The following is a 13012-nucleotide window of genomic DNA, read 5'->3' on the forward strand; positions in this document are numbered from 1 at the left end:
TTTTTTGGAGAACTCAGTGTTGCGACTGCACTGAGGACCACTGACATTGCCCTCTAAAAGCTGCTTGGTTATTGGAAATTAAGGGAACATTCCCTAACAGATCAATTGGTGCTTTAGATGGCACTTTCCATGTAGATGTTTTATTTTGCTTTCTTTTTTTTAGCATAAAATCTGATTAAACTAGGTAATTCCTTAGAATTTGAAGAGAACGGGTGCAACACAGCGCTGGGGCATGGCAAAGGTATGTTTTCACAGGTGTGATCATTAGTGAGGGGCTGTTCATGATGCAGGTTATCACCTGGTGATATAAATGGGATCTGAATCAAGATGCACAGCACAATCACACTTCTGTCAAATTAGCCAGGAAGAATGATGCAAAGTTTATGCAGCTTTATGTTTTCAGATTAGTTTTATGCTTACTGTGGGAGGACAGCTGACAGTGAGCCAGGCAAGGTTAGCAGCTGAGCTGGTGTAAAGTCTTCCAGTACAGAGTCACCCCATTAAAAATTTGAAAAGATGTTTGCAAAGGCAGAATGAATTTGCATTGGTCCAGTGCTTTCCACGCCATGGTCACAACATTGTGTAATCCCATCAAAGCAGATTTAGCTTCTCTTCAGGTCACCTTAGTACCCTGAGATTCAGTTTTCCTAGACCTAAGCAGGGGCTTAGGTGACCCAAGTCAGCCCAGCCTGTTGAGGGGCAGCCTGGCGGGTGCCATAGATGTGTGTGGAATGAGAACTGGCTGTGGCTGGAGGGCCTCAAATTGCACTTGTACCTGTATCGTGGAGAAGCAATGGGTTTGGGGTTGATGTTTTTTCTAGATAAATGTATGCAAGTTATAGTTCTGAAAAGATACCTGCAGATGTTTCCAGTACAACAAGCTAGGGAAGAATGAGCTCCCCTGCGATGGCAGGTTAATATCTGGAGTTTTGTTAAAGCTGGTTGCATTCCCTAGAGCCAGCTGTTAAAATCTCTGCTGATTTCCAAATCAACATTAAAGGCTTCCTCCACCCAGCTCTGTCTCCCCTCTGTACCTCCTCCCAAAATCCTCTGGCTCCAAAAGAGTCCCAGAGCTGAGGGAATGGATATCCCGTGTGGGATCACCGAGTCCAGCATGTTACTCTTTATTCTCTCAAAAATGAAAAGTCATTAAATGTAAAGATGATGGATAAGTGGTGTTTAATCAAGAACTGTCTTTAAGTGGGTTCAATTGTGAAGCAGCAAAGTGTTAGAGAGACTAATTTCCTTATAACAAATGGGTCCACTTAAATTTGGTGATCAGAAAAGGGTAATCCATGTTTTTGCAGAGTAAGGAAGCATCACTGCTAAAGAACCAGAGCACTTATTTTCCCCAATTTTAATCTTTTGAGTCAGGAGGGGGAGGTCTCCTTTCTGCATAAAAGACAATTTGAAAAAAAAATAAAGAAGCTAGAAAAGCTGCAGGTTGTTAACCCCTGAACGTGGCCCTGATGCCACGTTGCTCTGTGGCTTCTCCCCTCAGTCAGGATCCGAAGGGAACATGAGCTGTTGTGCTCACCCACTGCTGCCCACGGGGCTGGTGGAGCCCATGGAGAAAGGGGCTGTTCTGGAATTGCATGTCAGGTGCTTCCCATGTTGTTCCTGCTTATTACTGATAGGAGAACTGAAGAGGCTTCATAATCTTCTGTTGCTGCAGCTTTGGTCAAGTGGTTCTGTATGTGATTGTGTTAAAAGATATTTAACACAAGGTTTGGGGCATTTCCTCCCCCAAAAAAGCAGTTTCTCCTAGGAAAGCTTACCCAAGTGTTTGTTTGTCACATGGCTATTCTTGTTCAAATATATAGAGGAAAGGGGAAATTGTGGTCAAGGAGGCTCCTGCTTGGAGGTGTCAGTCTTTTCTCTTGGTTAGCTGGGGCCTGGGGAGGATTCCTGGTGGCTGTTTTCTCTTGATTTGATCTTCTTCATGTCACAAGAAACAACTGCAGAGCAAGGCATTGGTAGAGGAGATCTCAGCCATGTGTTTTCTCAGTACAGGGTGGTATTGACTTCCACAATGTCTTTTTAATCCAGAACAATATAGTGAATATTTGTGACAATAACTGAGCTTTATAGAAGGCAACTCCTTTCACCTGTCTCCTGAGGAGTATCTTGCTCCAGTTGAGCTGTTTTGCCTGTCATGTGAGTCTGTATGACATCAGTGAAGTTTTCAGCCATATTGGATAAAAATGAATTCTGTAAGAACAAATCAGGCATGCCTATTAATCTAAAGATGTGCTTTTATAAAATGATCTTTAAACCTCATTTTCTGCCCTCTTTGAAGTGGAAGTAAGTCACCCAAGTAAGAGATTGGAATTGATTCAGTTGTGTTTTCATTTTCTTTTTGATTTAACTTTCCCTTTCCCTGTCTGGGGAATGCATGTCCCTCCTCCCTCTGGAGCGGGTCAGCACTGGCATCTGTGCAAACCTTCTTGCTCGGGTTTCCCTACTGGGAGCTTTCCGCCCATGCTGCCCACACTGGCTCTCTAGAAACCACCTTTCCTTTAAAATCCCTCAATTAACTATGAATGGTGCCAGGAAAGAACCTGACCCCATTATACTTTCTCTGTGCCAAACCTGGTTGCTGGCAGAAGAACTCTCCAGATGGTTCAGCTTTTGCCATTTTTCCTGTTCTTCCCAGATAAGCTGACTGACCCAGGAGTCCACTTGGCCATGCCACAATTCAAGCTGCACGTAATCACATGAGAAAAACAAAAATGAAAAGCCAGGAAAAGTGTGATTTCTGGACCAGGCATTAACTGGGCTGTGGCAGAGCTCCTTTCAGGTCCCAGATCTGCTCCAACCATCATCTGTAATTTCAGACGGGTCACTTAGAACCTCGTGTCTGCCTTTGTGGTTCGGCCAAACAGAGGGAGCAGTGCTCCTCCTCGGCCTGGTGGCTGTGCTTTGTGCCCCCAGCTTTGGGGGCAGGGCTGTTCTTTGGTTAGGGCTTACCCAGCATGACGGTGATCTGAGCTTGCTGGAGGTCTGGGCAGGCTCCAGTAATAGTAACACAGACAATCAGTTAACTGACTCAGAAACAAGTATTCAAACAATATGCCTGTGAGCTTTCTCTCTTCATTGCATTTTAATATGATATGTTCTTTGTTTGATTTACTTTATACCTCTAGGAATATTTATTTAGCTTATTTATGACATTATGGTTTTCTTAGAAAACCAGGATATGGTTCCAAGTAGTCAGATGGATAATGCCTTTATTCTTGTTGTTTCTCATGTAATAATCATAGCCTTTACAAATACCTAGTTCAGACCTTGAAAGTATTAAAATTCTTACATAGTTCTTCCTATCTCAGATATGATGAAATACTTACCACTGGCTGGTTGGATTTGGACCCTCTGCTTGGGCTGTGACAGCCACATTACTCCACACTCAATGCCACTGCAATTCCCAGACTTCTAGCACGAGTAAGACAACCTGGCTAACAGCAATATATGCACTTTATTTTTCCCTTTCAGAGGTTATATCTGGTGACTGTGTGACTAGAACAATGAGACTAACCTCAGTTTTACAGTAACAAAGCAGCTATGAGCTTTCTGGGTAAAGTATATTTTGACTGACATACCAGTAGCTGTAGCTTTGCTGCACAATGGAGAAAATGACTTCATTTAACAGCTTTCTGTGCCAAGAAAGAAATAAAACAGTTCTGAGAATGTTGAAGATTTTTTTCCTGTTTTAATTTTAAACCTAAAAGAAAAAGCTGTTGCCATATAAGTCCAAGTCAATGGAATATATAAATCTTTAAAAAGGTTTCATAAAGTAATAATGACTTTACTATATGTACCAAATGAGATTAAAGAGCTACATTTGGTTCTAATACAGTTTCACATTCAAAAGGACCATCAGTTTCCCGTTTAAAATCTACTTATATTGAACCGAATGGAGTTCAAACATAATGCCATTGTATTTCAGACATTTATCTTAATTTAAAACAGCAGAAAAGTATTAATAACAGAGCAAGGAGATTTGGAGGTATAGGCATTTCTCCCTCCCTTCTCTGCTTTTTGAAATAATGAACTCATACAACATGCACCTCCTTACACTGTTCTGCAAAGGACGAGGAGCACAGTGTCAGCCTCTTGGAAGGGGTGAAGGACATGAGTGAAACTTGCTTCACCAAGTGTTCATTTCAGAACAGGGAGGTTAAACAACAATTTATTGGGGCAGTTTTTATCTTGAGCATCTTCAGGAAGCATTTGCAGTACAAGCACACCGAGTTGCAACTCACCAGCCTGAACTGTCCCACCTTACGACTTTGATTGCAGTCTCCTCCTTTCCATTGAAAATTGTCCCTCTTCCATGACTGTCTTTAAGCACATTACATTGCAAATCATACTACCGTGCATTTTATATGTACCTTGTGTGAATTTCACCTTCTCTGTTGTAATTCCACAGAGAATTGCTAATTGTGTCAGTCAAGCTGTTAAGAATTATTCAACTTCTTGAAGATCTGAATTATTATCAATAAAAATCAAAGCTGATTCCTGTTTTCCTGTTTAGAGTGTTGTCTCCCAGAAGGAGCTAGTGAGTGAATAAAATGAATGATAAGGGCAGGAGAGGTCAGTTTTAGCATACATACTTGAAATATGCTAATGGGGCTTGGTCAGTCTTGTGCCAGGTGTTGTACAAACACAGAGGAGCCAAGTCCTGCCTCTGAAGGTCTGTAACATAAGTAAAGCTTTACAATAGTTTTCCAGTGAGTTTTCATACTAGAACATATTACCTCAAACCCCCTTCAGAATGATAAAGGAATCTTCTAGTTTGATGTTCCACTTACGTGGGAACACCTTTTCCCCAAAGACACCTGATATCCCACCAATCAACATATCTGTCTAATGGAATAATGTGAGAATGTAGTTTTTATTATCAGGCTCTTCCCAGGGAGCCTGGGGTACTTTGTAGTGCTATATTCTTTGCAGTTCTCAGAATCATGTGCATTAAAGGTTTGCTTAACAGCTGGTGAGTCACACAGTTTGTTCTTTGAGCTCGAATGCTCTATTAGGACACATTCACTAGAGGTATTTTAACCTTTGAAAAAAATCAATTCAAGTGGCTTAAGCATTCTAGGTTTTAAGGAAAAAAAAACCAAAACAGCAACCCAAAACCAACAAAAGAGAAGATTCTAAATAGCAACAAACTACTTGCATGATATTTAATAAATTAAACTCTGTTCTAGTAGGCGTATCTTAGGAGTGTAGCATTTGCTAAAGAGCAGCACAGTTCTCTAAAAAGTCACTGTACTTGGGCATCAGACAAAGCTGAGTCTGGAGGGACTAGAATGTTTTCTGAGTTAAAAAAATCTCTAATTCATTTTCTCAGGATTGCATGGGGGGACAGACATAGCACTTGGAAGAGTACTCCCTAATTTCACCGGGAGTTGGTCCTTTCCTGAAACCATGAGCTGTATTTACTGCAGATAATTGCAAATATAGCTTATGTGTAGCAATCCACAGTGCTTGACTAAGTAGTCAGAGTGAGAGAGGAATTCTGTGGGCAGTAGGTATTTCCCACTAGTTTAAAAGTACCTGATGTTAAACGAGTTGAACTAGTCCTGCTTTAGCCAAACTTATTGAGGAAATGAAGTATATGCTCCCACTTTGCAGGTCAGTGCCAGGACTTCTCCTCTGTGATATAACTTGGTGGAGAAACGCTGATTTGAATCAAATTTGACTGTGAGATGAAGGGCTGAAGGATATTGCAGTCCTCCAGATTTCATAAGGAGAAGCAGTCCAGCAGAGGGAAAACAAATCAGTGCTCCCTTTAGGGAAAATACTGCAGTTTGCTCAGTTGCATTATTAGACACCCAAGAATCCAACCCTCTGCCACGCACACAGACAACATAACTGAAGTAAACCAGATTTCTGAAGTGCTGCCTGTGGAATGATTGCTTTGCATCAAAAGGCAAAGTGGTTTGATTTTTCTCTTACACTACAACCTCCGTGGTTTTATTTCTCGTTATGTCCCCCTGGGATAAATAACGTGGCTGTACAATAAGCAGCCCCATATCATAACTCCTGGATTGCCTCTGCTTTGGGCTCTTTGGCATCAGTTTTATCCTCAATATGTGGTGGAGAGGTCTTGCAATGCCTTCTACCCTCTGAGCCAGCTGGGTTGGAATGCGGCCACAGCTTTTCTCCTTGTTTGTGACTGAGGGACGCATTGGTGGCAGGGCTGGCTGGGAGCAGGTTTGGGTCACCGCCCCATGCTGTGGGCAGCACAGAAGCCAGAAGGGAAACCCTGGCCACCCCAAGGTGGGTTCCAGATCCTGCCGCAGCCTCTGGATGGGGAGTAGAGTCAATGGCAAGCCCAGCCTGAGGCAGTGGCAAGCTGCCCCTTTTTAGGACATGGTCCAAAGCTGCGAGTCAGGCCCGGTGTCCCAGGGCTCAGGTGCAGCACGGGGTGTCTGTCTCTCTGCTCAGAGCGGGGCTGGCTGTAGTGGAAGAACAGCCATTTGACTGTGCTGGAGGACGGGCTGTGCCCACCTGCCCGTGATGGTGCGCACGACCGCAACCTGCGGCTGGAATTGGAGAGGATTGCGCTGAGGCAGAGCACGGGCACAGCAACACTGCTCTGCACCAGGAGAATTTGCTGGCACTTCATGCCATGAGAATGTCAGAAAAGTTAATGGCAGATGTGGTTGTGAAAATGTTCTGTATTTTTAGACAACCTTTAATTAAGACACTCTGTATGTAGCAGGGACCAAATAATATGCTGCCACTTGAAAGCTGTCAAGGAGGGAAAAAGTGTACAAAGCTTCTAGATGCAGCCCTCTTTATTTTTATCTGAAAGTGAATTAGGAAACCTTTCCAGTAACAATAACTGTCCTTTCACATGAAATGATTTATTTATGCACACTGTAAATACTTTGGGCAACTATATGGATTTATACTTAACCCCTTTCACTTCACATTGTTTAATGTAGCCTCATATTAAAAAGATTACATCTGAAAGCTGAATGTGTTTTGTGATCCCAGCCTTTCCTTCTGAGACTAATGTTTTGTATAATTATTTTGATACAGCAGTTTTTTTTTCCCATCCTTTTGTAAGCCTTTGTAAAGGGTGAATAGGCCTTTCAGGGTTTTCATTTGGATTAAATGAAGAGAAAACAAATGTATAGGGTACAATTCCATTTCAAACTTGAAGATGCTTTTATTAATATATTATTTATTTGCCTATAGGGTTAAAAAGATGCTAAGATGATAGAGAATTCTTTAATAGAGCACTAATTCTTGCTTTGATATCACAGAGAGATAAAAGTTATCACATAAGCTTGCGCTTAGATGGAAAGCAGTGAGATTTCAGTAAATCAAGATACAAGAACTCTGAAAGAACTGTATAAGTATCATTTTGACATCCCTAGAATTTTGATATCCATCACTATTAGGATAAAACCACTGTAAGTAGCAATTAGATTATTAGTTAGCAACTTACAGAATGAAATTGGTTAGTGTATGTAAAGTGTCCTAAACCTGCCTCACGAGCTGTGTTTGGGGTGAGCTGAGCAGTGTGAAGAAGGATGACCAGTACCCATCCAGGCTCAGAGTGGAAGACAGTCTTAAACACTGCAACAGTATTAAACATTCTGTTTGCAGGTGGATATTCATTTACAGACTTGCTGTATCACCTGTGGAATTAGAAAACCTGCATAAGGCAGAATCAGGCCCAATTTTGCCTTCTGCAGGACAGCTTATGCTCAGCTGAAAATGCACTTGAGTGGAAATTCTGGCAGGTCTGTTTCTTTTCTGGCTTCTCAATTCAGTTTCAGCATGTCTCCTTCATTCTTGGTATTTTGTTAATTTTGTTGTCGGTATATGCTTTGATGTGCTAATGTGGAAGAAGATTTTGCACAAGGGGAGGCAGTCCCTAAGCCTGGAAGGCTGAGCAGGATGTTCCTACAAGTCCACTCCACTGTGCAACACAGCCAAGAAATGTCATACTGCTTTCTGCTCTGTACCTGCTCCCACCTCACTGATACTTTCTGTAACAATGTCTTGCTTACTGAAATTATTTAAGGCGTCTACATAACACTATTAATATGTATTCTATAGCAATAAAATTTAAAATTCTATCAATATCTGTAGTCAGTGGTAACACTCAGAAATTTTTCTTGTTTTTTTTTCAGATTCTAGCTCTACCAGACTCAAGTGCAAAAGCTCACTGAAATGCTCTTCATATGTGGGGAGGATGGCAAGAAAAGAGGTGTCTACAAGTTTTCAAAAACAGAGGGGCTTTGGTGTGTGCAAGTCAGTTTGCCCTTGTGCATGTGAGTGTGGATTAGTCTTAGTAGTGTCCTGCAGGTGAAGAACACAAAAAAGCAGCAGAAGAACATGTCCTTTTGCTAAAAGCACAAAATTATTATTATTTTTAAATTCAAAAGCTCTCTGTAGTTCAGTAAGCTTTTTGCACTTCTTACACCCTTATCTCTTTGTCAGGCAAAGGAAAAATTACCCAATGACCCTGTTTACACAAGTGCTTTCTAACACATCAGTACTTTGGATTGGAAACCAGAAGAACAAGAAGATGGAGGATCCATTTCTCATGTTATTTTTCAGAGAATCTCTTCTAATACCTCTGGGAATGGTGCCACACATCTTGAATATGAGCATCTGAACCAAATTTGATGTCTTTACTTGCACTGAATAGCACTCAATTCTGCTAGTAGACTACAAAAATGCTTGAAAGCTGTTAGTCACAAAAGTGCTACCTCCCAAAATAGTACTTCAGGCAGTGATATGCAAGAGCCACAAATCAATGAGATTGATGGTAGTGCAGTTGATAATGATTGTAACTGAAGGCATGAGATATGTCCCTGAAGGGGCCTTTTTGAACACCATGGTGGTCAACAGCATTCAAGTGAATATTATCTCAGAAAGACAAATTTTTGCACAGAAGGTGATGTTTTCTGTTGGACTGGCTCCTCCAGCCAATTCCATGGTCACAGCCAGAGGCACCCAAGCCCTTCTTCAGGTCTGATACTTCAGCCCTCAAAAAAAAAAAAAATCAAAAATAATTAAAAAACCACCAAAAATCAGTTTATAAACTCTGGTACTTTTATTTCAGTTGCAGAATGCCCAAGCTGTCCTTAGCATTGGTGTGCCTGGACTCAGAGGCACACCAATTACCCGTGACACCCAGGCTCGAGCGAAATCTGTCCTGGAAGAACAACTGGCATATGGAAAGGGGAGGGAAAATACAGACCCATCAAGAACAGGAACAAAGTGACACTATCCCTGCCAGTTTTGGTAAAAATAAAATAATAGAGCTGTCAGTGTCCTGGGTTGCTAATGAGTTGTGATGGATTGAGAGACCTTCATTAATTTTCTGTGGAGGTGAATAGAGGAAACCAGCTCCTGACGTGTTACTTTGGTGTAACCAAGGAGTGGGCCTGTGCCTCAAACACATATTCATGAGCTTTATTAAGGAGATTTTGATGAGTTCACTGTGGCTGTGAAACCCACTGAAATAGCTGGCTAAAACCTTCAGTGATTAACTCATATGAAGTTGTTACCATCAGTCTCAGAGCTGGTTTGGAACTAGCTGTGATAACATCTGTACAAGTCGCTGTGGGCAGCTGTGTGCCTCATTTAAGCTCTTACCAGTTACGCCTGAATCTACATACCAGGAGAAAGGCAGGTATTTTCCCTGTTGTCACCTGAGCTGTGAGAGCAGAGCTAAAGGAAAGAGGTATTAGTTGGTCACTTGTTGTTTTTTGGCTACTCCAGCCAGCAGACAGTCAAATATCTTCTTAGAAGGTAGCATCTGCTCTAATAGCCTCACTTACCTAGTTAAAAATGACTTGCAAGCTAGTAGATAAGTTTAGCCTGGTAGTACTGAATAAAAAAAGCTATTTATGCTACTTTTCAGTATTTGTTCAATATCACAGAGTGCTCAGACTTGACCCTAATTATGTTTCCATACAGATGAATATCAAGAGGCTGTGTGGCAGCTTAAGGTGATCACTAGAAGACCTATGGCTTGATGTGCTTCAGCTGGGAAGCTGCTGAATGAGCCTGTACAGGGATCAATAAAAGCCCCAGGGCTTGCCGGGTGGCTGATAGAGGTATAGGGTGGGGTCTTTTTCTGTTGTGCCTCTGCCTTTTCATTTTCTTCTTCTCAGGGCTGTATGGTTCAACTGGGTTTAAAAGTGATTTGGCATGTTCTTTCTGCCTTTATCCAGACTGCAGTATACCTCTGAGGACATGCTTTTTAGTTGCTCTTTTTTCTTATCTTCAGGAATTTTTTTCCTCAAAGAGAGGCTGTAGTGATTTTTCTGGCAGGATGTTGCTGTTGTAGCAGCAGAGGGCTGTGGGTCCTCACTAGAAATGTCAACCCTTTTGCCATGAGGCAGCGTGTCTGCATCTGCAGTGCTTCTGATGTGTGCTATCATGACTTAGTGAACAGATTTTGACAGAAGATGGCACTTCAGAGGGTAAGTTAAAAGCATTACGTACTTGCTTCACTAAACTGGAAGCACACTTTTAGTTACAGTACCTGTTAACAAAGAGTTGCAATGGCTAATCTTCATTTAGAGGCTTCAGTCTTACACTGCACACAGCTTGTCATTTGAGATATGGCTGGAGAGCCTGGCTTGTGTGCTCAGTGAGCCTGGCACTCAGAGTTGGTGTCTCTGAGCCTCACAGGGGAGTCCTTGTGCTGCTGTCAGATGAACTCAGAAGTGGCCACCTGGTTGTGCTGTGCTGTCCTTGGGTGGTGGATGTTTTAGTGACTCACAGTGAGCTGAACTGCTTTTCATTAGTGGCTGCTGGGCTGGGTTTAGGGTTGGTCTTTCCTGAGTGCAGTTTTGGTCTCTGGTAGCTCTTGGACTTGAGTCCAAAGTCAGGGCTTCAGTTGAAAGCTACCAGTGATCTACATCTATTGATTATTTCCACTCTTATTATCTTCTCTTCCATATTAAACTTTTGATTTTTCCTATAATAAAAACTGTGTGCCATCTCCCAGAGTCTCTTCCAGTAAAGCTGAAAGGCCTTAGAAACCAGTTCCATCAGGCTCTGACTTATCCATGTGGATAGAAGCACACCTCATTTCCAGGTGAAAATAAGCAGACCTTTGCTGAACCAAACAGATGTCTTTTGGCTCTCAAGGGAAGCAGCTAGTAAGTATCTGCAAAGTATCTATCCAGAGCTACCACCACAGCTGGTATTCTCTGTGATTTTGGTGAACAGGAGGTTGCCTCTGTCTGCCCTAGAGGTGGTATCATGTACATGGTGAAGAGGGGACAATCAGTATAGCCTGTTGTTCGTTATCTTTGCTGTTGAATTTCCTTCTTGCCTGCATCTGGTCAGCAAGGTTTTCTGTCTCCTTGTCACCCCTTCAGCAATCTCTGTCTTCTGTTCAAATTGCATTTTTAACTCTTTTGACTCTCTGATCTTCTCCAGCCCTTTTGCCCACATGGGGCAAGTGGTTAAGAATAGTTTGCGTGATACTGCACTGAACTTCCTACCTTGCTGCTTCCAGAAGAGCTCTCCAACACCCTCCAGAGCACTGTGGCTATTAAACACTGTCATTCTCTTTTGTACTGAGTAGCTTTGTATTGTGAGCTCCTTGAAGCAGAGACATTTCTTGTCATTATTTACCTGTCTGCTGTGAGCTGTTTACACCACTGTACTGTATCAATACCTCTCCTAGCCCGTGTCACACGATGAGATGTGCCTTACTCGACACAGGAACACACGCTCTCCATTAGCATTCCTTATTTGTGGTCACTGTCAGGCAGGTTCAGATTGACACCCGGTAACTGCCTGGGGAGAGGAGCTGAGCCCTGGCCTCGCTTCGCCTGCTGCTCTGGGAAGGCAGCAACGAGGAGGGAGCAGCCACGGGAGTGAGCAGTGACTCCCTCCTTGTGTTGGCTGACAAGTGTTTGCCTGTCATCTTCCATTTTTCCCTTTGGAAAGGCAAAACTGGAAAGGAATTCCCATTAACAATTCACTTTTTTTTTTTTCAATTAAATCACACTTGGCTGGTAACAAGTAGCCAGGTCACTGAGCCTGCCTCTCCAAATAAATGATGTAACATTTACTAGTGCAATTTTTCTTTTTGCTACCTCTTCCTAATTCAATATGTACTTACTATTTTTTTTTAAAAAAAGAAAAATCATATATTGATTTATTTTTAATTTCTCATTGTTAGGCATTGCCTATTAACCGCCCACCTGGACCTGTGTTATTTTGTGCTGTAAAGACAAGCAATAGGGCAGCTTGGAAGGACTTATGGAATAAAATGATATCTGTTACATCTTTCTTAATATGGAATGAACTTTCTGGGGCTGAAGAATCTTTTTTTCTCTTCATTCATAGGGTGCTGGCTGCAGTGGGGTCTCAAGCATGTGTTTTAGAGAAGCTAGTGGCTATACATCACAGCTCTGTTTTGTTTCATGGGTCTCTTGATGCATAAACTGCTGATTAAGACTTTTTAAATCATTTGAAAGAGCTCTTAGTGCTGTGGTATCTATTTATGTGACCTTTCTGCTTGCAGGCAAAATATGGTATCTGCTTGTTAAGAAGCATCAGTTACACAGTTAGGATTTTAAAAAAATTTTAATTTTTCAGCTGCAAAATTCTCCTTTAAGGATAGTCAGCAAATGGGTGTCTAATAAGGGTGCTTGGGAAATGCCAGCATTATATATGGCTAATAGCCACCAAATGGGTTCTGTAGAAACCACATGTATGGAATAAGCAGGCTGTGACTTACAAGCCCAGGAAGCACATTTGCAGTGGGACTGTTTCTGGGAGGTCTCAGTTATCTTTGAGAGGTGGCCACTGATATAAGTAATTAGAAACTTTGTGTTACTTAGGGGTGCTAAATGAAAACGGGTTACTAAACAAGTTTTACTGGGAACTATTTGTGAATAACTATCTCCAAAATAATCAGAAACATTAAAATAAAAAGAATAGATATGCCACTTAAAAAAAAGTGATGGGATCAAAAGGGATCTGGAATTAGCATTCCTCATTATTTTAA

Source organism: Pithys albifrons, chromosome 13, assembly GCF_047495875.1.
Source record: "Pithys albifrons albifrons isolate INPA30051 chromosome 13, PitAlb_v1, whole genome shotgun sequence".
NCBI classification, from domain to species: domain Eukaryota; kingdom Metazoa; phylum Chordata; class Aves; order Passeriformes; family Thamnophilidae; genus Pithys; species Pithys albifrons.